The sequence below is a fragment of the Oryctolagus cuniculus genome, chromosome 4 (genome assembly GCF_964237555.1).
Source record: "Oryctolagus cuniculus chromosome 4, mOryCun1.1, whole genome shotgun sequence".
NCBI classification, from domain to species: Eukaryota; Metazoa; Chordata; class Mammalia; order Lagomorpha; family Leporidae; genus Oryctolagus; species Oryctolagus cuniculus.
Genome location: NC_091435.1, coordinates 25239800 through 25258365, shown reverse-complemented (window position 1 = coordinate 25258365; position 18566 = coordinate 25239800). Strand labels below are relative to the sequence as shown.

At 35.0% G+C, this 18566-nt stretch overlaps 1 protein-coding gene across 5 annotated transcripts in view; it reads left to right on the top strand.

Moving 5' to 3' along the window:
* The window catches only part of NCAM2 (neural cell adhesion molecule 2), a 604741-nt gene that overhangs the window by 269556 nt on the left and 316619 nt on the right, over positions 1–18566 (top strand). The window lies entirely within an intron of this gene.

Sequence of the window (18566 nt, the reverse complement as noted above, 5' to 3'; positions counted from 1 at the left end):
CAGGTGCTTCTTCCTGGTCTCCCACACGGCTGCAGGGACCAAAGTACTTGGGCCATCCTCCACTGCCTTCCCAGGCCACAGCAGAGAGCTGGACTGGAAGAGGAAAAACCGGGACTAGAACCCGGTGCCCATAAGGGATGCCGGTGCCGCAGGCAGAGGATTAACCAAGTGAGCCATGGCGCTGGCCCCCAAAAATATTTTTGTTGTATAATGGTAAGCTTGGGTCTTTGGATTAAAGATCATAACTCAAGCATTCATATAACTGTCAATGGGGAGTATTTTCACAGTGTATCCTAGCATATATTAATAAACCTACTGAATAATAGCAAACTCCACTGAGATCAGTGTCTGTGTGTCTATGTGTATATATGTGTGTAAACACATAAGAGCATATCCATACACATTTTTACAGATGGTTTAGCCCACTATGTCAGAACACCAACCCCCTGAAATAATGTTTCTTCTTTTTTTAAAAAAATATTTTATTTATTTAAGGTAGAGTTAGAGAGAGAGAGGAGATACAGAGAGAAAGGTCTTCCAACTGCTGGCTCACTCTCCAAATGACCAAAATATCCAGAGCTGGACCAATCCAAAGCTAGGATCCAGGAGCTTCTTCCAGGTGTCCCACATGGGTACAGGGGCCCAAGCACTTAGGCTATCTTCTACTGCTTTCTCAGGAAATTAGAAGGGAGCTGGATTGGAAAAGGAGCAACGGGGACATGAACCAGCATCCATGAGATGCAAGCACCAGAGGCCAAGGATTAGCAGAAAAAAAGTCTGCCCTGTTTGGAAAAGCTACACCACAGCCCCGGACCCCAAAACAAAATTTTTAACCTAGACATTTTGGTAGAAATCTAGGTTTAGGATAGGAAACTAGAACATATTATTTTAGCAAATTTCTTCTATAAAGTTTATTTGTTGTCTATGTTTCCATTTCAGCCTTTTTTTCTCTCTTTAATGATAAATTTGTTAAACCTTAGAATTATGCTCATTTACAGTTCTCTTCTGTTTTCCAGATAATTAGTTACTGATTGATATTATATCTTGTTTCTGGAGGCAAATGGTTTTTATTTTCAGGAAAAAGAACGGAAAGAATACAGCTGTAATGGGCATGACTACATAATTCCATAATCCTTTCATTAGTCAAGCATCCATTTATTAAGTATTTAATCCTGCAGAGAACCCGGAGAGATCTGCTTATATTGTCACTGTCATGCCCATTTTTTCAAGATTTCATAGTATTATGTCTTCTGAGGAAAAGTTCTACCTAGCAACTTTCTACAATTCGTTATGCCAATAGTTAGGATGTAAAACTCTTGGTATATTTATTTCACAGCAAATGATGAAATCCTATGACTACAAATTTCTCTTTCTAACATTTTACCCTAGAGGTTAAGTTTTTTTTTTCATTGTTGTATGAATTAGAGCCCTGATTTCATAACATGGAAAAATAGGTTTTTTTTTAATAATTTTAGCTTATCTTCTAACCCCAAGATTATGTTTAAATAAAAGATTTCTTTCCAGATAAGTAAAGTTACATATTATACCTCTTATGAAAGCACATGTTTTATTGGACAGTAAAGTTTAGTGCTCTTCAAATTTAACTTGAGACTTGTGTTTTAAGAAAATTTAATTAAAGAGAAATTGAATTTCAGCCACAGTGGTGTTTTATAATTAATTGCAAATTTGACAATTATATTATTTGACCTTTTTAATTGTAGCATAGAATGTATTTTTAAAAGCAAAGATTACAGAAGAGCAACTATATTGTTGTTTATAAAATTAAGGGCGCAGGGGCCAGCATTTTGGTCTAGTGCTTACAGCTGCTGTCTGTAATGCTGGCTTTCCATAAGAGCACTGATTCTTGTCCCGGCTGTTCCATTTCTGATCCAGCCCCTGCTAATGTCCTGGGGAAAGCAGTAGATGATGGCCCAGGTGGTTGGGCATTCGCCACCCACATGGGAGACCTAAAAGAAGCTGTGATTTTCTGGTGTTGGCCTGGCTAAGCCCTGGCCTTTGTGGTCATCTGGGGAGAGATCCAGAGGTTGAAGGATCTCTCTGTCTGTCTCTTTGTCTCTGTAACTCTGAGTTTCCAATAAATAAATTAATTAAAAAACTGCAAAAGCAGATTAAGGAGAAATCTTAGACAAGTTTATATTCATGAATATTTTAGTTATGAGTTGTAAAAATAATTTAAAATTGTATTTGTCTTTCAATAAATAGGGTGATGTAATTCAGTGTGTTTTTCCTTTTAGCATTTGTGTTTGTTAGTTCAAGCGTGGATCACTGTACTTTTCAAGAAGGTAAAATATGTAAAAATTGAATCTTTAGTCATTCTGGTAACAATCATTAGGGAGATATTCTTTCTTGTAAAGAATTGTGATAAGATGGCCCTTTTCTGCAGACCTAATCAACTAGAAGTTCAGAGAGTTGTTTACCTCAATTTCCTGGAGTTGCAAAGTGGCAACTCCTCAAACATGTATTAAAATACTGATAAAGGCTTCAATCGCATGGCATAATCTTCTCAGAGCAATTCCCCTCGGTAGGTCATTACAGCAGATAATGGAAGCATTTGTAATCTCCAGATACAATTGGCCTAAATGAAATTAGATTCCCAATTTCCTTCATAGGAAAATGTTTCATAATGTTGTCAGCATTTATTGAGCATTAAACTGGAGGGTTGACATCATACAAAAGAGAGAGAAACATAGAGCTCTCTCCTTTAGCACAGCACTAGAATTTTTATTCTTTAAACTGAACATTCATGCAAATAGAGATTCCTAATGTTGGGCAGGCCCGGTGCTAAAAGTGTTGGTTAGGAGTTTTTCCATGAGGTGTATGCAACCTATGAGAAATATGTATAAACTTATTTCTGTCTGGAAAGAAAGAGAATGCCTGTCCTTGCTGTGATCTTCGGCAATGCAACTTCAGAGATGTTGACAGCAGAAAATCTTGAGGGAAAAAATGCAGCTGATGGAGGGAACAGTAGGTGACAGTCTATTGCCTGTAATCTATATACAGGGTATGGCTCTTTATAAGCACCAGGCATTTGTAAAAGTTGTCTCTCTCTAAATGTATCATTAGATATTCTTTTTAAAAAAATATGTATTTTATGTAAGAATCAGAGTTACAGAGAGGCAGAGAGAGAGAGAGATCTTCCATCCATCAGTTCCCTTCCCAAATGGCTGCAACTCCCCAGATTGGCCTGAGCTGGGCAGATTTGAAACCAGGAGCCAGGAGCTTCTTCTGGTTCTCCCACATAGGTGCACGGGCCAAAGGATTTGGGCCATCTTACACTGCTTTTCCAAGTGATAGCAGAGAACTGGATCAGAAGTGGAGCAGCCACGACTCAAACCAGCCCTCCAATATGGGATGCCAGCATCACAAGCATCATTTTAATTACTGAACTATAATACTGACTCCCAGTTTTCTACTTTTAATAACTGAATTTGGAAGTATCATGTTAAGCATCTGATTATTAAATCCACCTATAAAGCTTTTGGTGATGTGTTCATGAATGTATAATTAGTGTTATACAAACATAAAACTTAAACACTGATTCCCAAATGATACGAATTTTTTTCTACTGAGAAAGCTCTGCCTCATTAATCAGTCTTTTTAAAGACTGTACCTACAGGACATTGCTAACTTAAAAGGAAATATCCTAATATATAAAATATGTGTAATTGAATTTAAATAGCAATGAAATAGCATCTAAAAGATTATGGTCGGAGACAGAGATTAAGATTCAGTATATAAGTACATATATTAAGTTGCAAGATTTATTAGATATTGTCACACTTTTTCCTTACAAACAGCAATTGTCTTATAGATCTCTCTCTCTCTCTTTCTCTCTCTCTAACCATTTCCCCCCTCTCCCTTCTCCTCTCTCCTACCTCTTTTGTCTGTCTTGCATACAAATACACACACACACACACACACACACACAAATGGCATCATCAGCTATGCAGTGACACCTTCATCACTTACATTTTCTGTTTTATTTTTAGCAGAAGTTCTGTTTAAGCTAAATGAATATTTTTGTGTTGTAAAATATCTCTACTGTGGAAGTGTAAAGACAAGACAAAATTTAAAATTGTTTTAAAAGGGATTATGTCAGGGGCCGGCGCCATGGCTCACTTGGTTGATCCCTGCCTGTGGCACCAGCATCCCATATGGGCGCCGGGTTCTAGTCCCAGCTGCCCCTCTTCCAGCCCAGCTCTCTGCTGTGGCCCGGGAGGGCAGTGGAGGATGGCCCAGGTGCTTGGGCCCCTGCACCCACATGGGAGACGAGTTCCTGGCTTGGGATCTGCGCAGTGCCGGCCCTGGCAGCCATCTGGGGAGTGAACCAATGGAAGGAAGACCTTTCTCTCTGTCTCTCTCTCTCACTGTCTATAACTCTACCTGTCAAATAAATAAATACATTTTAAAAAGGGACTATGTCATAAGTATACCAGATTTATACTTAGCCATTCCTGGATTGTTGGCAGTTTCTATTGGGGACATACTTGTTTTAAAAGGATGTGTAAAAAAAAGAAAATTGTTCATTGCTTGTATTTTGGAATAGTGAACATCATTAAAATATCTAGACTACCTAAAGCAATCTACAGATTCAAAGCAATTCTTATCAAAATACCAAATACCAATGACTTTCTTCACAGAATTAGAAAAAAACTTCCTGAAATTCCTATCAAATAACAAAACAATAGAGTAGCCAAAAGATATTCTGAGCCAAAAAAGAAAAGCAAAGGAAAGAAAATTAAAAAGAAAAGAAAATTGAAAAGAAAAGAAAAGAAAAGAAAAGAAAAGAAAAGAAAAGAAAAGAAAAGAAAAGAAAAGAAAAGAAAAGAAAAGAAATCAAGCTGGAGTGGCTAGGGCTATGGTGGTGTAGAAGGTTAAGCCTGCAGTGTCAGCCAGTTCAAGTCCCAGCTGTTCCACTTCTGATCCAGTTCCCTGCCTATGTTCCTGGGAAAGCAGTGGAGGATGACCCAGGTGCTAGAGCCCCTACAACCACATGGGAGATTTAGAAGCAGCTCTGGGCTCCAGTCTTCAGCCTGGCCAACCCTGGCTGTTCTAGACATTTGGGGAGTGAACCAGCATATGGAAGATCTCTCTATCTCTCCTTCAATCTCTCTCTCTCTAATTCTACCCTTCAAATAAATAAATACATAAATCTTTAAAAAAAAATCAAGCTGAAGGTATTACAATACCTGACTTCAAAGCTATAGTAATTAATCAGCATGGTTCTAGTGTAAAAACTGTTACATACATTAATGGAACAGATTTGAAAGCCCAGAGATTAATACATGTACAAAGAGCCAACTGATTTTTAACAGAAATGTCCACACTATACATTGTGGAAAATATAATCTGTTCAATAAATGGTGCTGGCAAAACTCGTTTATATAAGTAGCAGAATGAAATTAGATGGCCACCTCTTGCTATATAAAAATTTACTCAAGATGAATCAAACACCAAAATTTAAGACCCAAGATTATGAAATTTCTAGAGGAAAATGTAAGGGAACCAGTTTAGGACATTGAGGTAGGTGATGACTTCTTGGATAAGACTCTCAAAGCATAGGCAATAAAAGGAAAACTGGACAAATGGGACTGAATCAACCTCAGAACCTTTTGCACAGCAAAGGAAACAATCAACAAAATGAAGTGACATACAACAAGATAGGAAAAAAAAAATATTTGCAAGTTACCTATTTGGTAAAGGATTAATATCCAGAACATATTAGCAACTCAAAAAACTCAACAGCAAAAAAACAACCAATGCAGTTAAGAATTAGGCAAAGGACCTTGATAGTTCACAAAAGAAAAAAATACAAATGTTCAACAAATATGTGAAAAAAATGCTCAACCTAAATAGCCATCAGGGAAATGAAAATCAAAACATGATGAAACATCACCTCACCCTTGTCAGAATGGGTACTATCAAAAAGCCAGAAAGTGACAAATGCTGGGGAGAATGAAAGGGAAACTTTTTTATACACTCTTGGTGGGAATGTAACATAGGGCACACATTGTGGAAAACAGTACTGAGATTTGTTAATGTACTAGAAATAGAAATGCTCTATGATCCAGCAATTTTTCTACTGGATTATATCCCAAAGACATGAATCATTGTATCAAAGAGATACCTGTACCACCATGTTTATAGCAGTACAGTCAAAATATGGAATCAACCAAGCTGCCCACCATCAAATGAATAGGTATAGAAAATGTGGTTTTTATATACAACAGAATGTTATTAAGCTATTAATTCCAAAACATGCTACCATTAACATCAAAATGGATGCAACTGGATGACATTTTGTTGAATCAAATATGCCAAACTCAGAAAGACTATGTTCTCCATTCTATGTAGGAGCTAAAATTTAAAAAGAAAAAAAATAAAAAAAAAAAAAAACAGCAAAACACTGTGTATCAGTACTGTTGCAAATATAGTTTTGACACATTTGATTTATATATTCGTCAACCCAATGGTTGAGAATAATATACTAGTATAGCTTTGATAATTTGTGATTATTTTAAAATTTTATGTATATGAGTGAAATGTACATCTTTTCAATTAAAAGAAAAGTATGTGTAAATCTTTAACATCTTTTTGCAAGTTTTAGGGAGTTTTAAGTACAAAATCATATTTTCATTTGGTATTTAAGTCTAAATATCAAAATTATCCATGTATTCTTTCACAGAAGAAAACTGATTCTTCTACAAGTCTATTGGATAGATTACATCAGTGACAGGGTGTCTTCAGCAATTGACCTCCTAAGATAAGGGCTAGGTTGGCGATGTAGGAAGTTTACAAAACTTCGATTGCATTTATAGTTTTTCTCTGGGAAAATCTTCTTTTTTTAAAGATTTTATTTATTTATTTGAGAAGTAGAGTTACAGACAGTGAGAAGGAGAGACAGAAGGAGAGGTCTTCCATCCGCTGGTTCACTCCTCAAATGGCCACATCAGCCAGAGCTGCGCTGATCTGAAGCCAGGAGCCAGGAGCTTCTTCCGGGCCTCTCGTGTGGGTGCAGAGGCCCAAGGACTTGGGCCATCTTCTACTGCTTTCCCAGGCCATAGCAGAGAGCTGGATGGGAAGTGGAGCAGCCGGGACTAGAACTGGTGCCCATATGGGATGCTGGTGCTGCAGACGGAGGATTAACCTACTGCACCAAGGCACCGGCCCCTGGGAAAATCTAATTTCTCTTGGTAACAATTTATTCTTTTGGAAAATTGTGATATTTATAAGTAAATATCCTCATATCAACCTTATATTTCACCCACATCCACCAAGTTGATTATTAGCGGAAATCCTCATATCACTTAAAAGAAAAATGTGATTCAAGAAAATATTTTTTGTTAAGGGTCTTTTGTGGATTTGGGTAGGCTATTGTTTATGTCTCGATTCACAATGTTTATAAAGTCAATGTCTATAAAGTATTTAAACAGTCAAAAAATCAAGTACCAAATGAATGTCAGTTTTTTCATTGTTATTGTTATAACCAATGCTATTATTACCATTATCATGACATGATCTCAATTATTAGAATTAAATCACTTACAGAAATAAACCAAATTACAGAAAAGATTGCCAAATATTTCAGAAAACTATAATATCTACTCTTCATGAATTATTAATAATAAATTCAAAATACACTTTGTATCATTATGTATCCTAAACACATTCAGTTGAAAACAAAATGTTATTTTTATTTAACTTTTAGAATGCCACATAAATAACAATTCAAACCACAAAAATCGCTTGAAAATGATTTCTGCCTATTTAAAAAATATCATAGGTTGCTGATGAATTTTATGGGAAAAAAGATCTTGTCTACACCATTCTAAATGGTGATAAAAATATTGCATACATGTTAAATAAGCTGTTCCTAAATATTTGGGTGTCTAATTTTTATGAAATAGATAACACATACCTGTTACTTTCCATATGTTATAGACTATGAAATTAAATATATGCCTGCTAATTCAGTTGGACAAGCCCACTGCAAATGTGTGATGGAGTTCAAACTGGAACCCAGATCTAGTCCATCCAGATCTCATGCACTTCACCCCACTGCAGAAGGCAGATGGTGGATAGGGGTCTCATGGCAAAGCTGTGTGGAAAATCTTGCTAATTACATACTGTAAAGCAATTGTCATTTTGGAAAGGGCTTATTTTAGGTAATTTGAAGTGCTGAAATTGAACTCAAGACTGACTCATTTTTAATTATTTCTATCATGATCTATGGTTCAGTATTAAAAGCTGTTACTTCTGTGCACCAGGTTGACCATGAGAGTCTACTTAGAGACTGTTAAGTTTGCTATCAATAAGATTTGGTTCTGAGAGTTCAAATATTGCTTCTGTTAGCTGGTTAGTTACTGTACTAATTAAAGGTATTTGGAGTGGGGAAAGATACTGAGAGCTGTAAAATAAGCTCCAGCTAGAAATGTAACTTGAGAGTTCCAATGCTAATAAAACCTGTATTTGGTGTATTTGTTATGTGGTTTTTTGGTTTATTATTAACTTGAAGTCTAATAGCAAATAAAGATTCAAAAATGATTAAAATAATGGAGCTCAGAAAAAGACAGTAGAAATTCTCTTCCATTCAGCCTTTACATACTACATTGTTGAATAGCCATAAAATACCCAAATTATATTTGAATGAATGCAAAGATACAAAAATAAAATAAATGAAAAACATATACAAATATGTACTCTTTGTCTTTTCTTGATGTTTAAATAGAAGGTAACGGTTTTGGAATTACCTTGAATGGAAAGACGTTCATGAAAAGTGACTGAAGCTATGCCAATCATGGCAGAAATAAAAGTAGTAAGAGAAATGGTTGAAGGAAATATAGAGAACATTATGTATTTCCTCTATATTTAAAAATCCTATAATTTAAAGGAATAAAATCAATTGAACTATCAGCTAAGGTACCATAAATACATAAATTAAGACTTCATAGCTAAAAATAACTATGATGAAGAAGGGAATCTTGAAGGAAATAAATAAAAATCCACAGGGCGTCTGCTTCCATGACTTACAGAGTCACTGGAACAATCTAATGCCAGTGCAGGCCATGATTGCATTGAACTCAGGGTTGCAGAGGGTCCATAGTGCTATCAATAAAGAGCAAAAGTCTTGGAACTACAGGAAGGCATAATTTAGAATACATAGATATGTTCCAGGCCACCTGATAAAGAAAATTACACCCTGAAAAAAATCATAAAGTATCATTTTTTTTTTTGTAGTAAAGGATTGTAGCTCATAACATTTAGTAGAGTTTCAATTATTATGGATTGAAATGAATTTGGGAGTATATTACCTCTTTTCATGTTCAAAGAAGTACAGGCATGCTTGGACAATAAAGTAAATTTAAAGTGTATCATCGCAAAAAATTTAAACCACAAAAGGTAAAGAAAGGAATGAGGAGGTAAGGGGGAACATATTGTTGTACTGGAATCATTATCTGTTAAATTCATGAAATCTGTTTTCTATATATTAATAATAAAAAGTAATAAAATGATTTCTTCAAACTTTGAGAAAGGTGTTAAGTCATGACCTTCATTTCCCTTTTGAATGACAATGACTGTGTATTTTATTTGTGGAAGGGGAGACAGCATTCTATGGCAGTGTAGCTAGTGTGTGGATAGTATGAGGGTTAACTGTACTCTTTGTATTATACTGTTTCCACACCAGAGTTGGGTGTGTTTAAGAGTGTATAAAACATAAATCTTGGATAATTATATGACCATTTTTGGAATATCTATTAAAATATTCTAAAGTAATCTTTGAAATCAATTTAAAAGTTTAAAAATCATTTTTATTATTGAACATCTCCATTTATTCTAAATATGCTTTTGGTGAATGAAAATCTAAGTATTCCTAAAATAATTACTGTGAAAGTGATATACAGCCACCCTGCAATTTATGAGTAATTTTTTAATCCCTTGAAGAACTTTGTGTTGAATGAAATGAGTCACCATATAATCATTTTGTTGATCTTAAACACTACTTACTCTGTGTAGATTACTATTGCTATGTAATTATAGTATGGAAAGTATAAAAGTATGAAAAATGCACATTTGTCCTTATTCACACCTGCTTTATTTTGATTTTCTAAGACTTATGTTTATAATTCTATCATACAATATAGAAGTCCATTTGATTGACTCAGATTTTTTTTTCTGCTGCTCTTCATCAGTGCAAAGAGGTTTCCTTCCTCCCTCCCTTCTTTTCTTCCTTACATCCTCCCTCTCTCCCTTATCTTCCTCCTTCTTCCCTTCTTTTCTTCCATCCTTCTTTCCTTCATTCCTTCCTTCTATTCATGTTTTAAACATGAGTTTAAATTGAGTGTGAAGTTCTACAGTTGGAATGAAGGCATAATAGAGGGTCCATCAAGTCAGAATCAAGAGATATTTGTGTTTGTGTATGTGTGTGCATGTGTGAGAAAGATATACTTCTGAATTTGTATCATGTAATAAAATGTATATGTAATTGCACATGGACTCCTTCACTGAAGAACTGTCATTTCCATATTATAGATTTAATTTTTATTGTTATTATGTTACTTGATAGGTTGAGGATGAAAGAGAGAAAGACAGAGATATTTTCCAATTTTCTATCTGCTTTGCTGTTTCACCCCCATCATTCTCTTGAAGAGTCTAATTGACTTGCTGATCTTTTTGCTTATAGGGTATTTGCAAGAGTTCATGAAAAATAAAATTCAAAAGCATTCTGATTCAAAACATTTTAAAACACCATGCATATTGTTTCCTTAAAACGGATCTTTGAAAATGCATATTAAGAAAGAACTCTGTGCATTGATTTCCAAAACATTTTTTAGCAAAGTAACTATCATTTAATTCCATTTTTCAGATATCTTTTGAAGTTCTCTCATAGTTTTTCTCTGAATTTATTTCTTTTGACCTTAAGGTAATATAAAAGTAACCCAAATTATGATTTCTAAGTCATTGTTCTAACTTTCTGATCTTTATTTTTTGTCCATTTAATGGCTTACTGTTAATATTCATTAATCATTGGTTGAATTTCATTTTGATTATCATTAAACACCTGAGTATCTCTATGTTAATCCCCATATAGATTTTTTAGTGTTCTTCTTCTAAGTTTTCTGTGGCTCACAGGACAAATTATCCTGCTTGATATCCCTTGCCCTCTTAAGAATACAGTCTACTAAGATACTTATTTTCTTCATATTCCAAACTTCTCTACTCTCAAACTAGGAACATCAGACAGACTAAAATTATACTTCATCTTAAATGGTAACATTTACATTACTGGAGAAATATTTTTGGGATACCAAAGTCAATTTCCAGCTATCTTCTGTGTCATTTGACTGTGTGTATTAAAAATAATATCTTGAAGATCAGATAATATTAAATTCTGGAAAAGCATTTATATCTTTCTGACCTTTGAGCCCCATTTTCCAATTATGAGGTAAAGAGTAGCAATACTAATGATAAATCACACTGGAAAACTGTTATCTAGAAGGTCAATCAAGCACAGTGCTTTTTTTTTCCTATATCAATGAACAATCCTTTTCATCTGTAAATACTTATCCCAGACTCTTTAACTAGAATTCCATAAGAGAAGTAAGTTTTGTAGAAAATAAATTAAATACTTATTTTCTCAGTTCGATCAAGCATGGTAGATAGCTAATGCCAGTACTAATGCATCTGAGTGTAATTAATACATTGCATGGAATACCTGAAGGCACTGGAGTTTAATTTTCATGTGCAGCTGAGTTCATAAAAGCTGCTTTACCTACAATGTACTATAATTGTATCAGTCTGCTCCATCTTCCTTTTTAGCAACAATGGCAAATAATTAAATCTCCATATTAGGCACTCTGTCTTCAGTTATTATATGTACATTGTTTCACATTTCAAAAATTCAGATGAGTCTAATAGATACATTCATTATTTTTTGTTGAATATTTTTGATGCTGAACTACTTTATGATAATCTCTTATTAGGTTCAAAACACTAGACTGCATTCTTTTGCAGACAATAAGCACTCCTTTTAAGATAAATATTTTTTAAACAAGGTGTTTTATGCAGATAAAATCTTATACTAAATACTAAAATTTTAAATGAGTGAAATGTTTGCAATTGAAAATTTTCATATTAAAACTTTTAAATCTATGATTTCTTTACCTCTATTAGAATGCAATCTAAATGACACCTGATTTAGTCCAAATATATTTAATTGTTTTAGGAGTAATGGATGAATATTGCATGGTGTTCCACCAAATGCACCATGCCTCTCTGTGGTCTGGCATTTGAGAGATTTTAAGAACCACTACCCCAAGGCTTTCTTTTGTGCTGTTTGATAATGCACAGTAATAGGTTCAGATAGACTAATTTGTACCTAAGTGATAGCTAATATATCTTCCTCCCAGGTAATATTTAACTTGATTAAAATGGACAGGTCAACATAAGGCATTTCAAGTGGGAATTTCAAGCACCATTAAAAGCTAATTGGGCAAGACAAAGCTTACAAGGAAAAAAAAAAGCACACAGAGAGTCACCAAAATTCTAACTGGAGGCTCTGAAAAATTGTATTTGCATCAAATTTGATAGTAGTACTTTGGTACTATTTAATGCCTGTTCTCCAGTGAACTTCTTACTTCATCTATGGGTTTTACTGTCATTATGCTCCAGAAAATTGTAAAAAAATCCAGTTGACTTCTCATACAATCATACCATATATGCCACTTGTTTCAATTGTTTGCATTTAATGGATAGAATGTTTTTGATCATGTATAAAAATATAGTCAACATTTTTCTTCCTAACAGTTTTCCCTAAGCAAGAAAACTAAATATGTAAAAAAATTATAAACATAGTAACAAAACATAGTTTGTAAAGTCTTATGCTTACCCAGACCATTGAAGATAACAAAGGAGTAACTCAGAAGTTCATAGAAAATAGAATTAAAAGATAAATTATTTTATTTTCAAAGCATTGAAATCATATATGTGTAGTCTGTACGAAGTTTGGAAATGTATATCATTAAAAACCTATTCATAGGTCAAAAATAATACAGCAAAATAAGCTGACTTATTTCTATTTTCCATGAACTTCAAAAAACTTTTTTAAAAATTAACCGATATAACATTTTACATGTTTATGGAGAACCATGTGATGTTGAATAATACATGTATCATTGTATCACTGAAGCAGCCTCCTTTAAATGAAAAAACAGAATACTTTGTAAACCTGAGTGTGAATGACTTTTCAGAAAGTATTTAAAGCCATTTAATTATTTGCTTATTTATTGTATTTGAAAGACAGAAAGAGAACGCGAGCTCAGTCCATTGCTAGTTCATTTCTCAAATGCTCCAATAGCCAAGGCTGAGCCAAACCAAATCCAAGAGCCTGGAATTCAATCTGGGTCTTCCATATTGGTGTCAGGAACTCATGTACTTGAACCATCGCCTGCTGCCTTCCAAAGTGTGAATTTAAAAATAAAGCACAGCCTCTACTTAAACTACAGCATTCTGATTTCAGATGCGAGCATCCCAAATGCCATTTTAACTGCTACACCAATTTTTTATCATAAAAATTATTTTTATCAAATGATACTGTGAACGAACAAAATGTTTCTGCTATTCATACTATAGTCACAGTGGACACGTTTGTAAACTCTGACAGAAAATTTCAATTCCAATTTTCACTTTGTGAGTATATTATAAAGTATATTAACTAAGGATGATCTCAGAACACAATATGAAAAACTCATAAGTATACTTTCTGATTTTACTATATTTTATCCATGAAAAAAATCTGATCACTGATTTTTTATCTATAGCATCCCTGCTATTAAATAATTACTATTGCTTATTTTTTATGAAATTATACATCCCCACCAGTGTAGGTAGATGATTATTGTTAATACCTGATTAATCTCTACTCTCTCATGGGGAAAAGATTAAATGCAGTATGATTTGTTTTGTTCTTTCAGATTACATGTCTTTAGAAAATGCTAAGCACTGGATAAGCCTCGCCCTGGGAAAACCTCCTTCGTGATCATGGTATCTCCCCTTGACTGCATAATTTGTGGTAGTGGAGGGCTGTGTTCATGCTCTCTCCTGAAATAATAAAAAAAAAATAGAAAAAAAAAGGAAAATGCTAAGCACTTTCTATCTAATCATACATAAACTGGATTTATTCTTAAATAGATAATTTCTCTACAACTGAAGTGAAATAGCTTTGCTTTACAAATTATCAAAATATCTAGAAATATTGAATCTGTTATATAAACTAAAATATATTCTGTAGATAATATAATATTTCAGAAAACAGACATTCCAAAAATGAAATCAAAAGAGAACAAGAATGGCATATAGTTGTTTAAGCAATGATGAAAGTCTGTGTTAAGTAATTAAACTAATGAAGTTTTTCCTATTCTTATATACTTTTTACTTGAGACCTTTTATACTTGAGAAATTATACTGGATAAAGTAGTAACGAAAATCAATTAAAACTGAAGTGATTTTCTGTCACACTCCAAAACTTTTCCTTATCTTTCTTGTCTCCTTTCCATTCTCCATCTGCATCCCTCCTTTCTTCCCAGCCCCTGCAATGACATTATTGTAACACTCAGCCAAGCCTAAGCCTTCTAATTCACCTTTCTCATACAGAACCACAAGTGATGCCACAGTCCGGCTCAAAACTATGAAATCCCATAGTATCCAAAACCACTGGAAAACTAGCCTCTTTTTTCTTATTCTGTGTGTTTTCAATTATACTCTTTCTGTATTCCAAAGAGCTCACCACTTCCTGCAAGTCTGAATTGCTCAGAATCAGAAAACTTAATTATTACACTAGTTCTTCAAAAGCCCTTCCACACCTCACTGAGGTATTAACATCATCCTCCTTTTTACCTTACCATGACCGCAGTACACCTTTGCACTATTCTCATGTTCTTTCTTGAATATTAATGTGGGTGGGTGTGCTTCATGTTCCCTGATAAATAAGAGCAAGCAATTTGAACAAAAGCTGGTTCACTTTGATATTTCTAATGATTTCTAGAATAATTCCTCCTTTACATGGTAAACACTCAATAAATATTATTTTGTTGCTATCTGTATGTTTTTGTTACTCTATCATTCACACATTCACTTTGAAGCACCAATATTATAATCCTAGGAGATGGTACTTTTGGGGAATGATTAAGTTGTGACTATGAAGCCCTTATGGTTGGGATTAGTGTACTTTTTATGAAAGAGAACTCAAATATCTCCTATCTCTTCTTTAATGTGAAGACCCAATGAGAAGATGCCCTATATGAACAAATAGAACCTCTTTAAATCTTTTGGTGCCTGCATGTTGGACTTCTAAGCATCTAAACTGTTGAGAATAAGTGCTTGTGTTAGTCGCCTAGGGTTTATTTTGTTTTATTTTTTATTTTATTTTACCCTAGGCGGGACACCATGCTGCTTAACTGAATTTTTGTAAGATCAACACTCCTTAGAAGACTGTTATGTTTCCTTACTACAATACAATTCAAACTTAGAATTGCTGTGTTTTAGAATGTTTAGATATTAAGGAATCAGCTTAGATACTGGCTTCTAGGCTCTGTAGGCAGTTGACTTATATATTTAAAGCAGAATTGCTAGTGATTATCAACTCAGGTTTGGCATTAGACATCAGTAAGAAACATTTTTTAATCTGAGAATGCAGATAATTTAAAAATGGACCAAATGATCCAACATGGGAAGTGAGATACACAGCAGACCCATAGAATGGCAAATGTCCTAAACAGCACTCTGGCCTCATAATCAGCCCTTAAGGCATGCGGATCCGGCTGAAATGCCCATGAGAGTATTTCAGGCATGGAAAGCCAAGACACTCTGGGGGAAAAAAAAAAAAAAAAAAACCTAAATGAAAGATCTCCGTGAGTGAGATCCCAGTGGAAAGAATGGGTCATCAAAAAAGGAGGTACCTTTCTCTGAAGGGAGGAGAGAACTTCCACTTTGACCATGGCCTTGTCTAAATATGATCAGAGTCGGTGAACTCAAGGGGCTTCCATAGCCTTGGCAGCTCATGACAAGAGCCTAGGGTGATTACTGATGCCATAAACAAGAGTGTCAATTTGTTAAGTCAACAACAGGAGTCACTGTGCACTTACTCCTCATGTAGGATCTTTGTCCTTAATGTGCTGTACATTGAGATTTAATGCTATAACTAACTAGTACTCAAACAGTATTTTTCACTTTATGTTTCTGTGTGGGAGCAAACTGTTGAAATCTTTACTTAATGTATACTAAACTGATCTTCTGTAAAAAAAAAAAAAAGAAATTATCAATTCCCAACTTGACTCTCACTGGGATTAAACATGACAATAGGTCTGATCTGATTTCATCATCATTTAAAAAATCATCTATTATTTTTCACTTTATGTTTCTGTGTGGGAGCAAACTGTTGAAATCTTGACTTAATGTATGCTAAACTGATCTTCTGTATATAAAGATAATTGAAAATGAATCTTGATGTGAATGGAAGGGGAGAGGGAGTGGGAAAGGGGAGGGTTGTGGGTGGGAGGGACGGTATTGGAGGGGGAAGCCATTGTAATCCATAAGCTGTACTTTGGAAATTTATATTCATTAAATAAAAGTTTAAAAAAAATGGAAAGGTATTATAAAATTTAAACTTTTGAGATGTCTAAGGCCAGTAATCAAAAAAGGCCAAGAAATGATGAAACTGAATCTCCTAATCACCAATAACCCTGCCTTAAAAATTTATGCCAGTGGCCCACAAGAGAAGCTTTTGCTTGTACCTTGGATCTTTAATCCTCTAGCTCAGTCAAATTGCTGATGACCAGAAAATGGCATGTTGATCTTTTGTTGATCAGATGTCATACCTTCCTCTTCAGGATCATTCTTCTAGATGATTATCATGGAAAAGGTTGGCTTTAATTATTGCAACATAAAAAGTCTTTGGACCCCAACTTTCTTACCATTCTAGTTGTTGAATTCCGTCCTATGCTACTGTACAATTCATCCTACCTCATTACTTGTCAAAGTGTGAAATAAAAAATTGTAAAGAAGCAGGATGTGTTTAAGGAAGGATGATGGTGCATGGCATGTGTTTTTTGGGCTTCTACTGATTTCCCAGGCCAAAGCAGAGAGCTGGACAGGAAAAGGAGACACCGGGACGAGAACCAGCACCCATATGGGATTCCTGCACTTCAGGCCAGGGCTTTAACCTGCTGCGCCACAGCACCAACCCCCACAGAGTCATCTTAACAACCTAAAGTTGTAGAACTTTTCCATAAAAATCATAGGTTGAGTTATGGCTTTCCTATTACAGGCTGTGATAACGTAGGCCAAAGAGTCTCAGGGTGCTAGAATTCCTCAACAATTACTTTTTCATCCATTATATAACTTCATTGAGTTGTTTGTTATTAAACTTATCTGTAGGTTATGACTAACATGGTGTATGAGGAAGCACTGTTATCAACTCTTTCCTAGCACAGGTATATACCTCCACCAAAATCATCCTGAGTACAGAATTTTCCAAAAAGTACTGTAGGGGTCAGCACTGTGCCATTGAAGGTTAACCTTTGCCTACAGTATTAGCAACCCATATGGGTGCCATTTGGAGTCTCCACTTCTAATCCAGATCCCTGCTAATGCGTCTAGAAAAGCAGTGGAAGATGACCTGAGTACCTGAGTCCCCACATCCACGTGTTCACTGGTTTCAGTCTTGGCTGCTCCATCTCTAATCCAGCTCCCTGATAGTGTGCATGGGAAAGCAGTGAAAGATAGCCTACACTCCACTTCAGTCCCTACACTCGCATGGGAGACACAGAAGAAGCTCTGCCTCCTGGCTTCAGCCTGGCCCAGTCCCTTCCATTGTGGCCATTTGGGGAGTGAACCAGCAGATGGAGGATATCTCTCTTTCTCTTTCTCTCCCTTCCTCCCTCTCTCTCTCTCTCTTTCTCTCCTCCCTCTCCCCACACCCTCTCTTTCCCCTTTTCTCTTTATGTTTGCCTTTCAAATAAATTAAATATTTCTTAGAAACTTATAGCTATTACTGGGGCTTAGTCTAGTTCCTTCCCTTGCCTTTAGAAGTTAAGTATTTTATCTAGAAGATGTAAGTCTGGTTGACAATCTGCATAAATCATTTTAAAATCACAATGAATTCTTTGACATCCTTGATTATTGGAGAGTCTTCCATAGTTGGATTCTGAATACATCCCTTGAGTTTGTTCTCCGTGTACAACAACATGCATTTCTTATGAAATGCTGTGGATCCTAATGCTATTAACTAGAGGCTCACACAAACTCCAATTTAATGAACAGTTTGTAATACATTTCTAGTATGTTATAGTTCTTCAGTCTAGATCCAAGTGATACAAGCACTGTGATGTTAATGAATCTCCAGAAGGATAATCATTCTTGTGTGTTAGAATAACTTGTGATCACCATCCAGGGGAGAATCAACGTATTCTAGAAGTTCAAGTTTGTAAAACATTATCAGAAAGTAGTGATGTTGACTATAATATGAACATAGTAGCACTGACAAGTGAAGA